This window comes from Drosophila kikkawai, chromosome 3R, assembly GCF_030179895.1.
Source record: "Drosophila kikkawai strain 14028-0561.14 chromosome 3R, DkikHiC1v2, whole genome shotgun sequence".
In the NCBI taxonomy this organism is placed as follows: Eukaryota; Metazoa; Arthropoda; class Insecta; order Diptera; family Drosophilidae; genus Drosophila; species Drosophila kikkawai.
This window is the reverse complement of record NC_091731.1, coordinates 19,346,280-19,364,664: the sequence shown is the minus strand read 5'-3', so window position 1 is coordinate 19,364,664 and position 18,385 is coordinate 19,346,280. Positions and strand designations below refer to the sequence as shown.

Below are 18,385 nucleotides of genomic sequence, written 5' to 3'. Positions count from 1 at the left end.
AAAAAATATATTTTATACTATTTTAGAACTAAAATATTAGGAAACTTTATACTTTTTTATAACATTATATTAAAATAAATATATATCCTAAGATTTTAAATACTAAAAAAGGGTTTTTTCCATTTTAATCTAATGAAATTCACTCAATATTAATGAATTAAATATAAAACTATTTAATACCATTTTCAAATTCCTAAATTTACTTTTTTAAGGCATCAAAAATCTAAAAATTCAACTATTCTAAAAATTTAAAATGGAATTTTTAGCTTTAAAAAACAAGAAAATTTTACTGTTTACAATTATTTTAAGTTTAGCCTTCCAAGAGCTTGTTTCAATGGGTTAAAATGAAGCGAACCGCTTACAATTTATGCGGCAGATGTCGACGCCAACGTTGGCAGCGACGGCGACGGAGACGCTTCGGCTTTCATTACAGCGAAAAGATCGCGAATTCTGCCGGGCCCAGAATCTGGCAGCGCAGTCGCCAGGGGCAGTGGAACCTCATGATGACGTTCATTAGCGGCGGCGGCAGAAGAAATTCAGAACGAGGGTATAAAAGAACCCGGCCCCACTGACCATTGCAGCAAAAACTCTCCCGATACGGTTACGCGTGCGCCGAATCCCGGCAGCGACTTTAAAGATCACTCAAAAATATATATATATCCTGACGGCAGGAGAAGTCACCAAGTGAAGTGTTGTCCTCGCCGAAAAATTATCAAGTGCCGCTACCCACAAACAAAGTGTTAAACAAGATAAACAAGCCCACAAAAAAGGGCAAAAAATTAAACAAAAAAAGTGGTGAGTGAAAAAAAATAAATAAAAATTTAATTTATAAAATACTGCTTTTTGTAACCATCAAATGTCCATAAACCACGTTCCAGTATTTAAAATTTATAACACCCAATCGCTTGGCTAATTAACTTGATTTAAACCTGAATTATAAATAAGCCACTGACAAAGTTACGATCCATAAAATGCAAAAATATGCATAAATTAAATAAAAATAAAATAAATAATTCACTAAAATTATTTAGCGAGTTCAAGGGCCTGCAATTTGTATTTCATTTGAGCCAAAAATAAAACAGACAAATGAAAGTTCTGTGAACTCCAAGTGGAAACCTCTTTTCCGCCGACATTTATCTATTTTTATGTGGTCCTAAAACCTCCATCAAACCCAAATGAGCAGCCACCTCGAAAAGGGACGGATGTGAAAACCTCAAAAATTAATAGCTACAGCTCTCGGGGCTAAGAGTTTTTATTATTGTTTATCAGGCCTAAATTTTGCCATGCATTCAAAATTGAAGTGAAGGTCGTTCAGCGAATTTCCCCTGCAGCTGCCTTAAACGTAACAATGTAAACTTTAATTGACACCATTGTTCGGGCCACACTTTTTTTTTTTTTGCTCCATTTAACAGCCCATAGATTGCCGCCGAACGCGTTGACAGCAGGGGCTGACAAAAAAAAAGACGTCGAGGAGCAAGCCGGGTAAAAAATGTAGGAAAGATAACGAGCGGACGAGGGGCGGCGGTGGGGCGGAGTCTCCTCCCGTCTGAGCCATGTCAGTGAGCAAGTCCATCAGTCACTCAGGCCCAGTGCGACACTTTTAGCTGCACAGGGATGAATTCTACAGAAATTGGTCAACAATTTGATTTACTATTCATAATTTAAATACAAACTAAGGCAACTATTTAATAAAATATTATTGTATGCATTTTTTATGGTAACATAACAGAAAATGAAAAGGCTTTAAAGCTTAATAAATATTTAAAATGAAAAAAAGATCAAGTAGATGAAACTTTTTAATATAAATATAGCCAAAAGTATACAAAAGCTTTTCAATATTTGCACACTTCTACTTTACTTAGTAAATTTCCACTGTGCACTAGAGCAATAAGAACAGTTGCACAAAAACCATCGCTGACCAGTCATCAATTCCAGGCACGTTGTTCAAATTATTATTATGCGCAAAATCGCAAAAAGGATCTCTTGGCCGGGTTTTAGCCGTGGTAGCTACTGCCTTTGCCCTGCCACTCGAGCAGACAATCAAGAAATTTAAATTTGATTCGTTGAGCAAACTGCCCAACATCAACACAGCAACAACAAGAAGAACTTTCAGGCAAAAAGCGCACTCAAGTGTCAAATGTAGGCAAAGATAAGGAACAAAGAGCAGAAAACATAAAAAAAAATAAAATGAAAATGGAAAGAGGAAAACTCACACTTGCACTTCAATCGAAGGACGTCTTCCTTCTGCATTTCAACTTGACTTCTTGTCCGTGCTTTTTTGGCCCTCTCTTTTTTTATAGTCTTAAATGCTCACTTTGTCAATTTTACTGGGCACTACTGCTTGGCTTTAGTTTCACAGGGATTCTCATAAATTTAATTGTTTATCGCAGGACAACGTCATTAGAGGTCAACATTCTCTAGTCAGGCCAAGCCAAGTCTTGACAATTTAATGCATTAAAGAAACAAATCAATAATATTAGAATTGAAAATTAACTCAAGTTCTCAAATTTCTAATATATAAATTACAAGATAAATTCCCTAAATAAATAATTAATTATCAAAAAATCTCGAGCTTATATTCAAACAAATTCCTTTCCATAGTGTGAAATATTAAGCATACGCCTCGTGGCCATATATCTAGGCTATTATCTCGCTTTCTACAGCTTTCGGGGTGGAACCAACCATCTGCATAGATAAGAATCTCAGAGGCAACACCCAAATGCTGCGAAAATTTGTTAATTTAAATTCTATATATACAAAAATATACATATTAATAATATTTTTGCACACGCCGAGCCAAGCGGAGACCAAGGGGAAGAGTGCCAGAAAAGTGAAATGATATTGCTGGCCAGACATTATGCATTCCGATGGCTATCTGCCCAGTTCACTTGCTCAGAAATTATGCTAATTTTATGTGTCAATTATCTGCCAATAAGCACGATGAGGGCTGGGATACATTTTTTTTTTTGGGTTTTGGGTTTTTTTTTTTCTACATTTTGGTTTTGGGTTACTCGGCCAAATGGGGACGAACCCTGAAGTGGCCGTTGCCCATGTGTAAACACGATTTGTGCCCGTCAAGTGGTCAAGTTCTTTTTATTTTTCTGGGTCTCTGCCCGCCGCCGTCCCAATTTGCATATTTTGTTAGCTTTATGCAAATTGGAATTGGCATCTCTTCCTCTCAGCGCCGGCAATAAAACCAGGAACCCGCTACAATAGGAGCCAACCAATTAAGTAAGGCCATTAAATGCATTGTGTATCTCGTTTTAAGACATTGACCCAGTATCGAAAAGTGTGATATCATGGCTGAGGCTATAATTAGCCGGAATTTGTGTCTGAAATCAATCAGCAAAGCCAAAGATTGCTCACTTCAAGTGCCAGATTTCGCACATTCTCCAATTACCAAGCGGAGGGCGAAAGGCTTTCTCTGCCCCAAGGCAAAAAAAAATATAATTCCTCTGTCTCATCATGATGCAATTTCAATTAGAATGAAACAAAGCGTACCAAACGGGCAAACAAACAAATACAAAATACAAAAAAAAAATAACAAACAAGTGAGCAGACAAGTAAGCAAACAAAATTACCCAAGACAAACAGAAACAAAGTAAGACAAATAAGCAAAACGCTCGAATTAAGCAACAATTCAACTTCAACTTGAACTCCAAGCGCGAGGCACGCGATTTCTCAATGATGTAATCGATTAGATGAACCCATTATCATCAAATACACACGCAAGCCCGGCTACACTGGGAGAAATTGAGTCATTTTATAAGTCTGGGAAACCTTTTACTGAAGAAATTAATCTTCATTTTTGAAAGGTTTGATTTTAAACTTTGAAAGAAGGAATATTTTGTTTAAAATTGTAATTATTGTATAATTATCTATTTATAATTAACATTTTACAAAATTATTTGTAGTTTTTTAAAATATTTTTAAACGATTTTTATATATTTACTCTACCTTAAATCTTAATACTTAATTCCATTGCTCAGCCTAACATTTTGAGTTTATCTTGCACTGAATTTCAACAAAAATACAAAACAAAGTACACCAAACTCTATATACTCAATATTAAATTCTGTGTAAAAGTTCCTAGATTTTTCTCAGTGCCCAAATGTCTCTCTATATCGGTTGTATCTGTGCAAACACTTTGTTAATGGGCGAAAGTCGAGAGATCAGCCGGCGAAGATTGAAAGAAACTTCTGGTCATGTAATTCCCAAGCCATTCTTCCCCCATGAATCAGCACTTCCAGTCGGCAACCGGCAGAGAAATCAAAATAACATACAATTCGTATAAAAAGTGTTACACTTAAATCTGCTTTTGCGGCTTCAAAGAGCTTCGAGTGCTGAGTAGAGAAGCCACTCGACTGGCCAACAACTCCTTCCTCCTTCACCTTATGCAACCGGCAAACCGGCAACCGGCGGTGGCGTCGAGCAAATTACCATAAAATCTACATAAAAGCTTCCGTGTAAAATTTATTTAAAACAAATAAAAAGTTACAACAGCAACAAAATAAAAAAAAGGTAAACAAAATGTACAAAATCCTGTGGACACTACATCTTCGCCTAGGCGGAAGCCCAGAGAGGTCTTGTCTTGTCGGCCAGGGCCATAAACATAAGCATAAACATAAACTGCCGGCCAGAGCCGTGTAGACAACAATTGGCAACAGGTGTAGACCGGGGCCAAGACAAACCTTCGGCCAGGTCTTGCCTTAACCTCAGTCTCCGTTGTGTCCATGTTCTTGGGGCCCTTATCTAAAACAGTCATCACTTCCCAACTCAATTCAGTCGAAGATGAATTAAAGTAAGAATCAAAATCATTTGTTAAAATGAAACACAACAAATTCTTTGATGATTTAAAAAGACAGATTAAGGTATTGTGTTTATAGAGTTTAAGTACCTCAAATTGTGTAATATTATTTATTAAATAAACTCTCATTTGTAGAGTTCCCCTTAAAGAACATACACTGTACCGGCAGGCTTTTGACAGTACAAAGGATTCAACTGCATGGTGGGGACAAGTGTGAAGCCAGACCGGGACACGTGGCCCTCTATTCCAAAACGGGTCTTAACTTGGCTTTGACAATTTGGGTTGCCCTGCTGAGAAGTCGGAAGCGGTTCTGGGTCTCCCCGTTGCCCGGTTGCCCAGTTGCCATCCTGTTCCATTCGGTCCTTGTGTCCGAGAGTTGTAGCTCAAGCCGTTGGCTTTTGTCTGTCAATTTCTGTGTTATTGTGGAGCGAGGTGAGGTTACTACGTGCAGGGTCTCCTTTTCGAATGCCTCTCAAGGCCTGTCATTGTGCAAATTTACAGTTTTTCCGCTGGCTTCGGCTCCGAGTGGCTACGTTTGGGGAAATCTACGAGATTGTGCGGCATCAAATGCGACACTAAAAAGACAAACACGTTTTCTATTGAGCCGAAAAATTCCCCCTGGGAGTCGGACTCAAAATTAGCCGAATGAAAAGGTTGAAAGGTGGCCCCGATTCCCTATCTGAAAATGGAAATGGAAATGGCCAACCATCCAGCCAGCCACCGCTGGCCATGTGTGGCCGAAATAAAGCGAGGAGGAAATTAAGTAATTATGCACTTGACTGGCCGTTTTTACAACTGCTCAGGGCCCAATTCGCCCCGGCATGCCAGGCACACCATTTGAGCCAGTACTTTGCACTGGGAAAAACGTTAATAAAAGAATTATATTAAGGGGCAAAAACTTAGGTTTAGGTTAGCGTAATTCAACAATTAACAGATGGGCATCATTTTATCTAAATTTATATTATTATAAACAATGATTTTCAAATGAAAAGAAATGTTTGATTATTCAATGTAAAGATAAAGATTTAAATTATAAACAAACAAATCAAGTTGAAACTATTTTAGTACCTTTTCCGCTTTTTCCTCGGTGTGAAAATCCAGCACACACATTTTTCCCAGCTCCCGGTCCCCAGTTGTAGTCGGAGTCCGAGACCCAGTCCCAATGCCTGTCCTTATGCAGATACCAATACCAATTTCAGTGGGGGCCAAAAATGGTTTGGCCAAAACACACACGAACTGCAGTAGCAGCAGCAGGCGCTGTCATTGACGGAGCGAATATTGGCCCATTGGCATCATGTTCGATTTTGCAGACACAGCGACGTTTTGTCTTTAACTAAATTATAGCTACTGCCCATGGACATGGATCGGAACAGGAACAGGAAGCGGAAGTCGAGGACAAAAAGGGGTAAAATGGCTTCGAAATCAGCTTTGGTCCAAACTGAAATGTGCCAAAAACTCTCGACGAACGAGAGTCCGGTGGCTGCCACTGCCTGCAACTGACGTGATATCACCCAACCTCAAGTTTTTGAGCCGGACCCGGGGACTTTGGCTCCGCCCGGCAGTCAATAGTCAACTAAACTGCATCAAACTGCCGCCTGCCAAGCCCCTCTCTGTCTATCTATCTCCTTTTTGGATTTTTCGTACACGTAAAAGAAAAATGGTTATAAATAAAGGAGTTGAAAGTAAAACTACTTAATGAATCAAGAGCGAGAAAGCTAGATTTACACACACAACACACAAGAAAATTACAAGAGGATGTGGAAAGCTTAACCTGAATGTCTAAACCGTACCAATTTTTTTGCATATCAGATATATTTTAAATAAGAAGTATTAATAAATTAACTTTAATGTTTCTTGTTAATATATTTTCTGTTTATTTATTTAACATTACGGTTGAAATCCTTTTTTTTTTTTTTGCGTGTGTTCCATCTCCATTGCAGCTTTGAAGGGATATCGATATAAGGCATTACCTGCTAAACTGTTTGGCAGCATCGCCCAGGTAGAGAACCAGGTAGTATCAGGTGGAGAGACAGAGCGAGAGAGGGAGACGGCGGCAGCAGCATGTCAAACAGTTTTGCAATTGTTTCGAAATTGTCTCTCGTGCAAATGCAATTTTCTTCAATTTCATTTGGGCGGAGGCGGAGGACAGTCAGTGGTGCCAATGCCAGTTGGCAGTTGGCCGGGTCCAGGACTTTGCCTTATCCGCACGGATACACCGAGGAGAAAGGCCAGTCCTTGGGAGTCAAGAAAAGTTTAATTCAAGGTTCAGGTTATGTTCAGGGAAGAAGAAAAGGATGGGAAATTTAATAAACTTTATTGGTATTTTAAGAGATATTCCATAACCAAATTTAAACTTTAAACAAATTATTATATGCAAAATAATTTTTCTTAGTGCACATATATAACAGTAAGAAGAGTTTAATCTATTACATAAAACAAATTGCAGATTTGCTCGTGTTTTCCCTCAGCATGACATTTAAGTTACTTGATTCTGCCATTTGTTTGTTTGTTTGTTACTTTTTGTAAGGGCGGCTCTAAGTGGGCGTGGCTCAGGTGGTAATGGAGACATTGGCAGTCGGCCGATAAGCTTGATTTCTGTTCTGTCACAGCCCCCGATTCCGATTTATGTCCTGTGACATGAGTAGCCACAAAAATGGATATAGACCCAAGTACACAGATTAAAAAGATTTCGTTTTTGGGTTTCTAATTTCCGGTCACCATGAATATGTGGAAGGAAATTGGTTTAGAATGAAAAGTTAAAGAGTTTGGTTTTTATTAAAATTGATTACGGCACCTTTTCCCTCTTTTTATTTTTTGTTCGGGCAATTTTTCATTTCCATCAAAATGCACTCCATCAGCCGCACAATTACGGGCTCAAAATGCAACAATTTTATTACACAAAGCTTATGGTCAGACTAACAAATATATCAAAGCTAAAAGCCTGGAACATTCTCCAAAATAGCAGAAAAACACAGAGCACAAAGCGGGCGGCAGGGGGCATCCCGCAGCTCATCCCCAAAAATCCCCCATGATGATCCCAGTGAACTCTCGGTGAACAATGGCCCAATGTTGACATAATAAAACGCACATAACTAGCGGCGAGGGAGGGTGAAAGGACACAAGGCCGCAGATGCCACAAATTCCGATTTTCCACAAACACACAACCGAACACACAGTCACACACTCACACAGAAACACCCATATATGGTCAGTAAAAAATGTTATTAAAAAATATATCCCATAAAGAGTGAAGGAAAAAGGATGAAAACGAGGGGGGGAAACGACTGGGCTAGAACGGCAAAGTTGGAAATCATATAAAAGAGAAATCAATGCAAAACTATGGGATTTAAAAGCGCTTTAAATTGGCCAAGAATATGCAGGGCCATGGGTCATAAAATTGCGGTTTCATTACACAAAAAACCTCATCCATGACATGAGAGGATATAGGATTCAGCACTCGAAAGAAATTCGTACTGAATGAGGTAAAAAATATATATCAAAATTTATAAAAATAAAATAAAACACAATTGTTATAAGAGATGATATAGCTGATATAAAAAGTTAATCAAAAATTGTTTCTTTTGAAAAACCTCTTCAGATAACAAGTTAATTTTATAAATATTTTTCAAGTGTTTAGTTAGTCTATGATATTAAATGTACGTTGGCATGGTAGCCACAAAAAAAGGAACACCAACTGTTTCTTATTCGAAAAAGACACCCAGAAGGCCAGACTTAGGCCACTCAATAGATCCTCTGCCCTGGGGTAATTCAAAGTTAACGATGTGTAAATAGTTAAGGACTTAAAATGCAAAAACCATCGAAGCTGGCAACCGAAAACCGCAATTATGACAACACTGAAGGATTGGATACCGAGGAAACCAATTACTTCGAACCAAGAGCTATGATTTGTCCTTGGTTCCAAAATGGTAACAAAATTGCAACCTCGTTTGCTGCACAAATGAGCCACATTGTAGCCAAAGGAGGCACGAAGGGAGAGCTATAGATGGAAAAGGGCCGAGAACCGGCCGAGACAACTACTAGACCACATGGACACAATTACCGACAACGACAATTACCCGCCGGCAATTTGCCGGCATTAACACCCATCGCACACAGGCTTTTATAACTTCTTCAGTGCCTGTCCGGGGCTCCTGGAAAACTGAACAACAGCTAAAGCTAAAGAACCGAGGACCTAGGCTACATATACCTCCTGCCACTGGCGGCTGCATAAATTTATTATGACCGCGATGAGATTGCAAGCGCGACCTTGAGGAGCATCTGGGATGATGGTCTACGTGATGCCCCGCGGGTGCCTTCTTCGTTGCATTGTTATGCCCGCTCAAGCTCCATCATCATCATTAAAGCCCGGCCAATAAATTAGCAGAGACCAAAGCGATTTACTAAGGTTTTTATTGTACCGGTCAGCAGCATCAGGTGTGGATGGCTCAAATTGAATTAAATGCCAATGGGAGCTCTAGGGAACATGGTCAAGAAGACACACAGAGAATAAAAGTATCTTGTCCACTTCAGGGCTTTGCTGGCACACATAAACTTGAATATTTTGTATACTTGCAAGTCACTGAATTTTTATAATAATTCTAGACATTGTATTTTTTAAACTTTTAGGGGAATTTAAAGTAATTTAAGTTTATAACCCAAAATGTTTTTTTCCCCTGTACATCCTTGACTGATGCAACAGCTTAAGCTCACCCAAGTCAGAGATCAAAGGGACTGTAATAAACTAAAACTTAACAGAAAAATAAAAACAACAACCAACAAGAAACCCAAAAGATATACATCCAAAGGGGGCGTTTTTGAGCCTAGGCAACGCCCCAACCATTGCAAGCCGCGTGATTTAATGAGTTTCACAGACACTGATTTATGCCTAATGACCGGGCCTAAATCGTTCCGCCCTTACACAATCTGCTCGAGTGCCGCCGAAATGGCAAAACACATACTTGTACACTCGGATATGCAAATTATAGTAAGCATGGCAAACAAATGCAAAACTAAATTGCTTGAAATAAAACTTTTTGGCAGATTTAAGCCGCACATTGAGCGGGCGGGCGGGCTGGCTGCGCAGGGCTGTAAAAGAATGAGAATATCACATCAGAAGTGAGCAAAACAGATTTGTCACAAAACCACAACAGCCAGTAAATCAGCATAAAGGGCGAATGCAAGTCAAAACATTTCAGAAATTATGACCCGGCCAAGTTCCCGCACCAAAGAGTGTAAAGGGTCGTCTGCCGCAAGACCAAGCCGCAAACTGAATGAGCCTCGGCATCCTCGGCGGAGGATTCGTCGGGGAATTCGAATGGGCTTTGGGCACCCAGACATGGGATTCGTTTCGTTGGGAGTCGGATTTTTCGGGGGGCCTTCTGTGGAGAGCGGGAATGATAATTGCCATGGCTGTGGGCCGGGGGGAAAGTCCCGGGAGGATCCCCAGAGCAAGACTTACAGCAAAAAATTTAAGAACAGCCACAAAACGCTGAAAACATGATAGCAAAAGTCGCAATACCCTTTTTTTTAATTTGAAAGAAATTAATAAAAGGTAGAAAAAAATATATTAAAATTAATTACAACGTATGAATTATACTTTGTTTATTATTTTGATTTCTTATCTTTTTTTTAGCTATTATTTCCCCTTTATAATTTAAAAAAGATAAGGCCAGAATATATCATTGCACAAATAATTTACAGCTCTACTATTTTTCCATTATTTTAAATGTAAAAAAATTTATAAATATTTTTTGTTTAATCAACCAAAGAAATCAATAGATTTATGTAAAAATAACACACTGATGGGAGATATATTTCATGATGCTTTATGCTTTATCCCCCAATATCGAATTGAAAAAATCATAAAATGAGGTTACCCCACTAAAACAGTGGAAAAATCCAGCTTTTTACCCAAAAGTTACATACTGAAGCCAGCGGAGTATCTGTGAATTTCATAAATGCAATAATTGCTGCCACTGTGTGTATGTGTGTGTTAGATGAGTGTGTGTGTATGTATGTATGTGTCTGGATGCATGCACAAAAGATGCAAATCAGCCGGACATCTGGACGCAGACGGGCGAGCTCACTCTCATGAGCATAAATAAGTCGTCTGCACCGCCCGCCCAGACCAAGCCAAAAATCTAACGAGACCGTATTCATTACAACCGAAAGAGCGACATTACACTGCCCGAAAAATAATAGGAGTTAACTTTAAAAAAATACCCTCTAAGCAAGAACATAATATTGGAGATATAAATTTATTACTAATTTTATTATTTATTTTAAAATATTATATTACTTAATGAACTTTATTTTATTAATTTTTCTCTTGTCTAGCAGTAGACGTAGTTGGCTAAAACGGCCAAGTGTAGCTGCGCTTAACAAGCAGCTTGTTGTTGGCCAGCTCTCAGTTGAGCAGACATAGGAGTAGCCCCACTGACACTTCCGTTTAGGCCTTTTGTTTTTTCTTGCTCGCCGCTCTGTTATAACTCATGCTTGCAAAAACAAAGCAATTAAAAGCTTTAACTTAAAGCACAACATCACATTTGTTTTACTCACAGGCAGTGAAGAATACGAATATTTGCATGTACAGTGAAAACAAGATATTTTCCACAAGGCAAGAATTAAAATAAATTAAGAAATCCTTTATTATAGGACTTTATATATTTTAGTTCTTTATTTTATTCTCACACACCAGAATTTGCTAAATTTATAGCATACCAACGCCGACAGGAAGTAGAGATCGCAGATCTCCTATATTCTGCTATCGATCTTGCTATCGATTTACATGTGTCTACTTATTTGTAATTGATGGCTTACACTTATGCTACATTACATCTTACAATGTGGTGTTCCTACTATGTTTAATTACTTTAAATGTTACAATTATTAAATAGTTTACTTACGAGTCGGTTTAAAACAACAATTATATTCGCTTTCACTAAATTTAAAAAATTATATTCCCAGTATCACATTGACATACAATTAATTCTTAATATCAACTAAATGATTTTTACATTTATCCTAAATTCACTGTATTTCAACACACATTTCTCATGACTTTATTTATTTATGGTCGGCCAGTTTGATGCTTATTAAATAGTTTTGCATTCGAAATTTATTTCGTCCAAAAAACCCCCTCTTTTGGGGCAATAATTTTTGGTTTTTGCCACACGGACTCGCACACACTTTACAGGCTTTTGACTTTTAAAAGTCTAGTGTGCGTTTCTATTTCATTTTATGGATATAAATATTGCCAGCATTTTCTCAGGCATTTCTCGTACGTTTAATTGAGGCAAATATCAATTAAAAGCATAAAAGAAAAATACCAGTTTTGTCTGGGAAATTAGTCAATAAATTCGAAACGACTTTTTGGGGTTTTAAATGTATTCATATTATTTAATAGAATACTATATAGCAAAGGCTGTGGCAATTCAAGTATGCTAACGCTCAAGAGGAGCTTGATATCCAGCCAGTTGCCTAGGAGTCGTAGGAGGAGGGAAATTCTGTGGAAATGACAGGGCGTGTCAAGTCCTGCCAAACAAAGCCCGCACATGCGTGGGTACCCCCACCATTTTCCTACTTCATGCTACTTAAACTTCAGCAAAATGTTCTGTCATTTTGACAATATTACACACACACGCACACACATAGAGAGGATTCTGGCTTAGTCTTTCCCGGGAAAAGACAAAAAACCCTAGAGGGAGAGAGGGAAAACTATCGTCATGAAGTCAAGTATTAAGCGAAAAAAAACTGTGAAAAGCGGGAAAAACCGGGGAAAACTAACATAACTGGTGAGTGGTATGTGCTTGAACAATAATAGATTCACACACACACACACAAACACTGACAATGAGAGATGGGTTTGTGGTCGTGTTTGCGTTTGTGTTTGTGTTGCAGGCAAAGTGCAGATCAAATGCAGTTAACTAGCTTGTTGACATCTTCACACACAATTTGCTGACAAACACAAACAAACAGATTCAAGCTCAGGGAGGTTTTCCTCCTCTCATTGCTTTTCCGCTTTTTTTTTTCATCTTGCCAGCTGGCTTTTGTTTCAGAAGCGTTTCCCTGAGACAAGAGTGTGAGCGCGGGAAAAGGGTTTCCACAGCATTGTTGCCAAAAACCCGCAAAATACGCAAGACACGACACCTGGCAAGATGAAGTTGATGGGAAACACGGAGAAATATTATACTTCTCGTAAAAATATTTTTAAAAAATTTTTAGTCTTTTTTGTTACAAATAAAAATTATTAAAATTCAGTAAACTTAAGCTTGAAAACCTCGAGAAATTTGTTTATAGAAAACTATCCAAACTTTTTCCCCAATGTTCCCCCAGTTCCCTGGCATATCCTCAAATATGGAAGTGCGTGTGGCACACGAATGTATTTTTCATAAGTTAAGGAAAATGAAGAAAAACAATGTTGTTGACCGAAAGGATTGCCGTTGCCGTCCAATTGCTACGTGCGTTCGCAACAAATTGCAGCATAACCACCCACTTCTCTCAGCCCAGCGGCCACTGGAATGGGGCGTGGTCACCAACGGGGGGCTGCACTCATGCAAAAGTAAACGATTTTTAAATGCAATTTCACAAATGGCACCGTCCAGCAGCCATATACCAGCAAGTTGTCAAAATATATATTATATGGGGCTGGTTAAAATTTTATGCCCAGCCAAAGATGAAATTTTTAAAAGCACTTTGATTTGCTCAGAGCCCACCTGGGGGTCTGGGCTATAAAATGTCTCATGGAATATTTATGTAGGCCCGTAAAAAAAAGAAGACAAGAAGGAAAACAAAACCGGAATCCGAAAATATTTGTATCTAGATGCGTCGTCTGAGTCTGCATGAGGACTGTCTGCCTCAATCTCAATCTCACTCCCTCCCTCAAGAGCATGCCAAGAAGAATTGCTGGCGATCCCAACGACCAAGGATTCCGAATCACAGCTGCTCCAGAACTTGTGCTCAGCTCTTGACCCCCGCCAAAGTCCTGGAAACTGTTGCTGTTGCATGCCACATGGCAGACAGACTTGCTCGCATACTTTTGCGGCCTGCATGCCAACGAGGTGCTCGCTCCCAGGACCTATGGCAGGGAAAAGCCATCTGCTCCTCACATGCCCCACCCACAGGTTCAAGGGAGACACTAACAGAAAATGTTGATTGAATTAGAGATTTGGCTTAAATCACAGGAGCATCTTGAAGATTATTTTTAGCTGATTATGTTATTGATTTTGAAGGAGTTTTAGGGAATATTTTTATCCTGATTTAAGTATATTTCAGGATTTTTAAATATTTTTATTTCCTGCTCTAAAACGTATATATTTCAGTGCAGGGAGTGTCGCTTTCATTTTATTGCCATTGCATACGCGTGTGGCGGGTCAGGTCAGTGCGATTCAAGCGCCAAATAAAATTCTTTTACAGCTCACTTAGACCCCTTCGCCTTCTTTTTTAGTATTCAATGCCCTCAACTCACTTCATTCGACTGGGGAAACCATTGCAGTGCATTTTCCCAGTCACCTAGGAGCATAATCCTTCGATTACAGCCCGCTCCTTACACATACGGCAGGAGAATCTCGGGCTTCGATTATGGAACGTAGCATACTTTTTCGCACAGGCATGCACAAAATGTCAAAAATATGCTCGGCCAGTTCGTGTGCGTATGTGGGTGTATCTATAGCCATATCCGTTTCCATTTCTAAGAGAATGCCTGTCGAAACTAATGTTTTTTTTTTTTCATGCGTATTCCGCACAGACAAAAGTCAGTCAATGATACAAACAACAGACGGCAAATGGGGAAAACAAGAGGAAAAAGTCATAGCTAAGAGCCAAAGCAATGCAATAAACGTAATTACAATTGAAATGTCTCTGTGTGTGTGTGTCTGGCAGGAAGTTGGAACAGGGAGCTATAAGCACTGACCAGCAAGAAACTAATTTTGTCTTTTTAATAATTTGGTTTTTTTTTCCAACTATTTACACACTATATTAAACTCCAAAAATTTTGTTTAAATGCCTTTAAAAATAACACTTTTTTATTTCTACCTAAACATAAAAAACTTCCTTTTGCTGGGCTGTGTAACCCAGAAACAACAACATGTTTGTCAACCGGCATACACTCGAATTTATCAATAATTCCCATACGGACACTGTTCTGAAGTCCTTTCCTTTAGCAATTACACACACGGCTTGGTCCTGTGTTTTTTTTTTTTTTGTGTTTCAAATATGCAATATACAATATCCAATACCCAATGCACGTGTTTTTCGTACTACAACCGAATGTCCTGCCGTTTTTCATTTCATAGCCCGCAGTTATGGCATCTTCAGTAAATCTGCGTTCATTTCGATGCTCAAAATCCAACAAGAGAGCAACATTTTTGGCGAAGAATGAAGATTTAAGTAAAACAAACAGCTAGACTTTAAAACAATTTTCCTAGATTTCCTAGAAATTAATACAATATTATTGTAACAATTTAAGCAGCATTTATTCTGCTTGTTTAACTTGCATTTCCCTGATAAATATCACCTGTAATTCGAAATATATAATATATACAATGCATTTGAATAAAATAATAGCCCCAGTCAGCAATTGATTTGCTATAAAAATATAAACATGGTAGAGTTGTCCAATAATTTATGGGCCAAACTGTAAATATTTATACCTCTGCAATGCCTTAAATTTGACTTTATATTTTTGTAACCCTCTAAACTGTTGAGAAAATATGATAGGTAAATGGTTTTTAATAGTTTTAGCTTGAAATAATCATATATATTCAAAGTAAAGTATAAATTCCTTAAAATATACCTTAAAATCCTTTTATCCTTAAATTTTTGGGTTGTGGCATCTGCGTGCTGCTACTGTTTGCCCGTTACTGCAATTGCCAGTTTTCTGGCCAACGGCAAGTGACAAGCAAAGGTGGCCAGCAATGCAACCTGCCACCGCAAACACCCGCGAGCAACATGGCCAAGTTTTCGGGGCCGAAAGGCACTAGGTAGGTAGGTTGGGGGCGTGCCCCGGCCTAGGCCGGCCAAGTGAAAACAAGCGTGAGCAGTTCCCGCCCACAACAAAAAACAGGATGCGGAGCAGCCGCGTATCCTGCGCCTTTGGCGGTTGCCTTACTGCCTGCTGCCGCCAGTGGAAACTGCAACTGCCACTCGAATTTTGAATTACGAGCAGGATGGGGGCCGCGTGTTTAGATCCACTTCCCGGCTGCCTTTGAAAGTTTTATGCACTCTCTCCCACACCCAACCAGTAGTCCTCGCAACTTTGCAAGTGTACATAAATTTAATTTCGTTTTATGAGGCGGCCCAGCAGCAACATCTTTGAGAACTAAAGGTACAGGAATGGCACTGAATAAGACACGAAATAACTACATAAATTAATTATTTATTTAAGTTATGATCAAATATTAAAGCTAATTGAAACATGTAGATGGAAATATTTTTATTTGACAATTTATTAAACATACAACTCAAAATACAAATCTTTATACTAGCACAAGAACCTTTAATTAATATTCAAAATTGTATATATATTTTTCCCTCTCATAAATTCAAATTATATCTTTATCTGTACGATTTCCCACTGTACCTGGCACCCACTAATGCAATTTTATTTCCCTCTGCCATTTTTCATTGCAGCTAGCCCTTTTGCCACTGGCCGCTAGCCATTTTCCTCTGCTTTTTCGGGGGCGGCGGAGTATTTCGGGGAAAACTGTTTCGGTGAGTTAAGTATGAATTATGTTGTTTTAGCGCCGTGCTTCTGAGTTTGAGAACTTATTGAAATATGCGACAGCAGTAAAAACTTGCATGAGAGTGTGTCGTCCTTTTAAGCTTAATTGAAAGTTCGGGCCAGGCCGGACCTCTCTCCAACTAACAATATGATGGCAGTAGAAAACTTTTCAGCCAGGTTGTAAATTAGCTACAGCTGGCCGAAAGGGTAAAGGTAAAGGAATTTTCCAAGGGTATGGCTGCCTTTCAATTGAATTAACAAATTCACATCTCCAGGCAGCTACACAATGTCTCGAAATTCTCGGGGTTCACCACAGCCAAAGTCACATCACATCAGTCACATGGAAAAGTTGTCGGCGAATTGTACTATCTTCATCTTGAGAACTTTTCACGCACAACAAATTTTGGTAGTGGAAAACAAGTCGGAATAGAGGAAGTGACGTAGAGAAATCTAAGGAACGAACGCCAGAAATCTTTTGCAGCTGCTCATAAAAATGTCAGCAAAATGTCCCGTCCCGCCCTCTTAGTACTTTTGGGAAAAAACTAGTTGCAGTTGCTTTTGTGAGCAATTTGTTATTCGATTTTTATATGGCCATGCAAAACTTCAGTAAAGCACTTGAAGAAAATTATACAATTTTATGTATATAAAAAATATTTGAAATATTTTGCAAAACTCTAAAGTTTTAAGGCTTGAATAATTACATAATTGTTTATTTTGGTTTTAAATTATAATATGGCAATTATATTGGTAGCATGGTTCTTGGGCAAGCAATGCGCCAGTACAACTTCTATAAATTACAATCCCCTTTCTTTTCTCTACTGTAACTTTACTCCAACAAAAGGAGAAATAGAAGTTGTAGAAGTAACTTGGCTGGCACCACGGAAATGGCTTGAAATTGTCAGCTGCGCAATGATGCACATTAAGTGTCAAGTGCCAAAAGTTGTTGACAACAACAAGAGAGTTAGGGAAAGAGAGTTTCCTTAGACGAGAGACGTCGTCGTCGAAGTCGTCGCCGAGTGCCATTGACATATCGCGCGTCATTCCCTTGGAGTCGACTCACTCATAATATTTATTTATTTTCTCCCGTTCGATTTTTGGCAATTTCCAAACGTGCTGCTTTGTGTAAACAGAATTCCCAGGAAGCCAAGCACCCAAGAGCCCCGCCCATTGGCGGTTAAAGCCACAGCACAAGAATGAAGCAATGAGGCCACGCTGACGCCCGGGCTCTCTCAATATTTATTTACGTTTCAATTTCTATTTAGAAGCTGGAAATATTCCACGAACGTGCTGCACTTTGTAGTAGAAAGTTGGAAAATCGAATATTTAGGCGCATGTTTGTGAAAAGTGCAATATGTCTTTATTACTTTTTCGCAACTGGAGTTGCACATGGATTATCTATTTGCTGGGCAAATACATATGCCGAATCATTTGCATTTTAAACTCATGCGTTTTCATCAATAATTGGAGGAAAAAAAAGAAAAACGAGTTGTGTGAGAGTGACAGCAAATGAAAATCACTTTGCTTTCGGGCACAAACATGAGTTTTCCTCTGCTTCCGAGTGCATTCAATTGGAAAAGTTGTAAAATCAACAAGTCATTGGCAAACAGCGGGCCAGACGACAACGCAAAAAACATTGCTGTTAAAATATTTTGCTTATTTGCATACAAAAATACACACAGAGCAGTGAGAAAAAGATAAAGAGAGGGGTAGAGTTGAATACATAGAGCCATACACAGAGAGAAATCTTTGTGGAAAAGCTATTATGCAGAAATGAATTTGAAGTTGAGTTTTATAAGTAAATTAAAAAAAAAAAGGTAATAAAAGGTATTTTAAATTCTCAAGATGTTTTAAGTACACAA

General features: G+C 38.7%; 1 protein-coding gene across 1 annotated transcript in view; it reads left to right on the top strand.

Moving 5' to 3' along the window:
• Positions 1-625: 625 nt before the first annotated feature.
• Mur89F (Mucin related 89F) overlaps positions 626-18,385 on the top strand; it is a 53,359-nt gene continuing 35,599 nt past the window's right edge. Inside the window, exons 1-2 of the mRNA XM_070286905.1 lie at positions 626-795; positions 16,436-16,516. The gene's annotated coding sequence lies outside the window, so the exon portion shown is untranslated. The remainder of the gene's footprint in view (positions 796-16,435; positions 16,517-18,385) is intronic.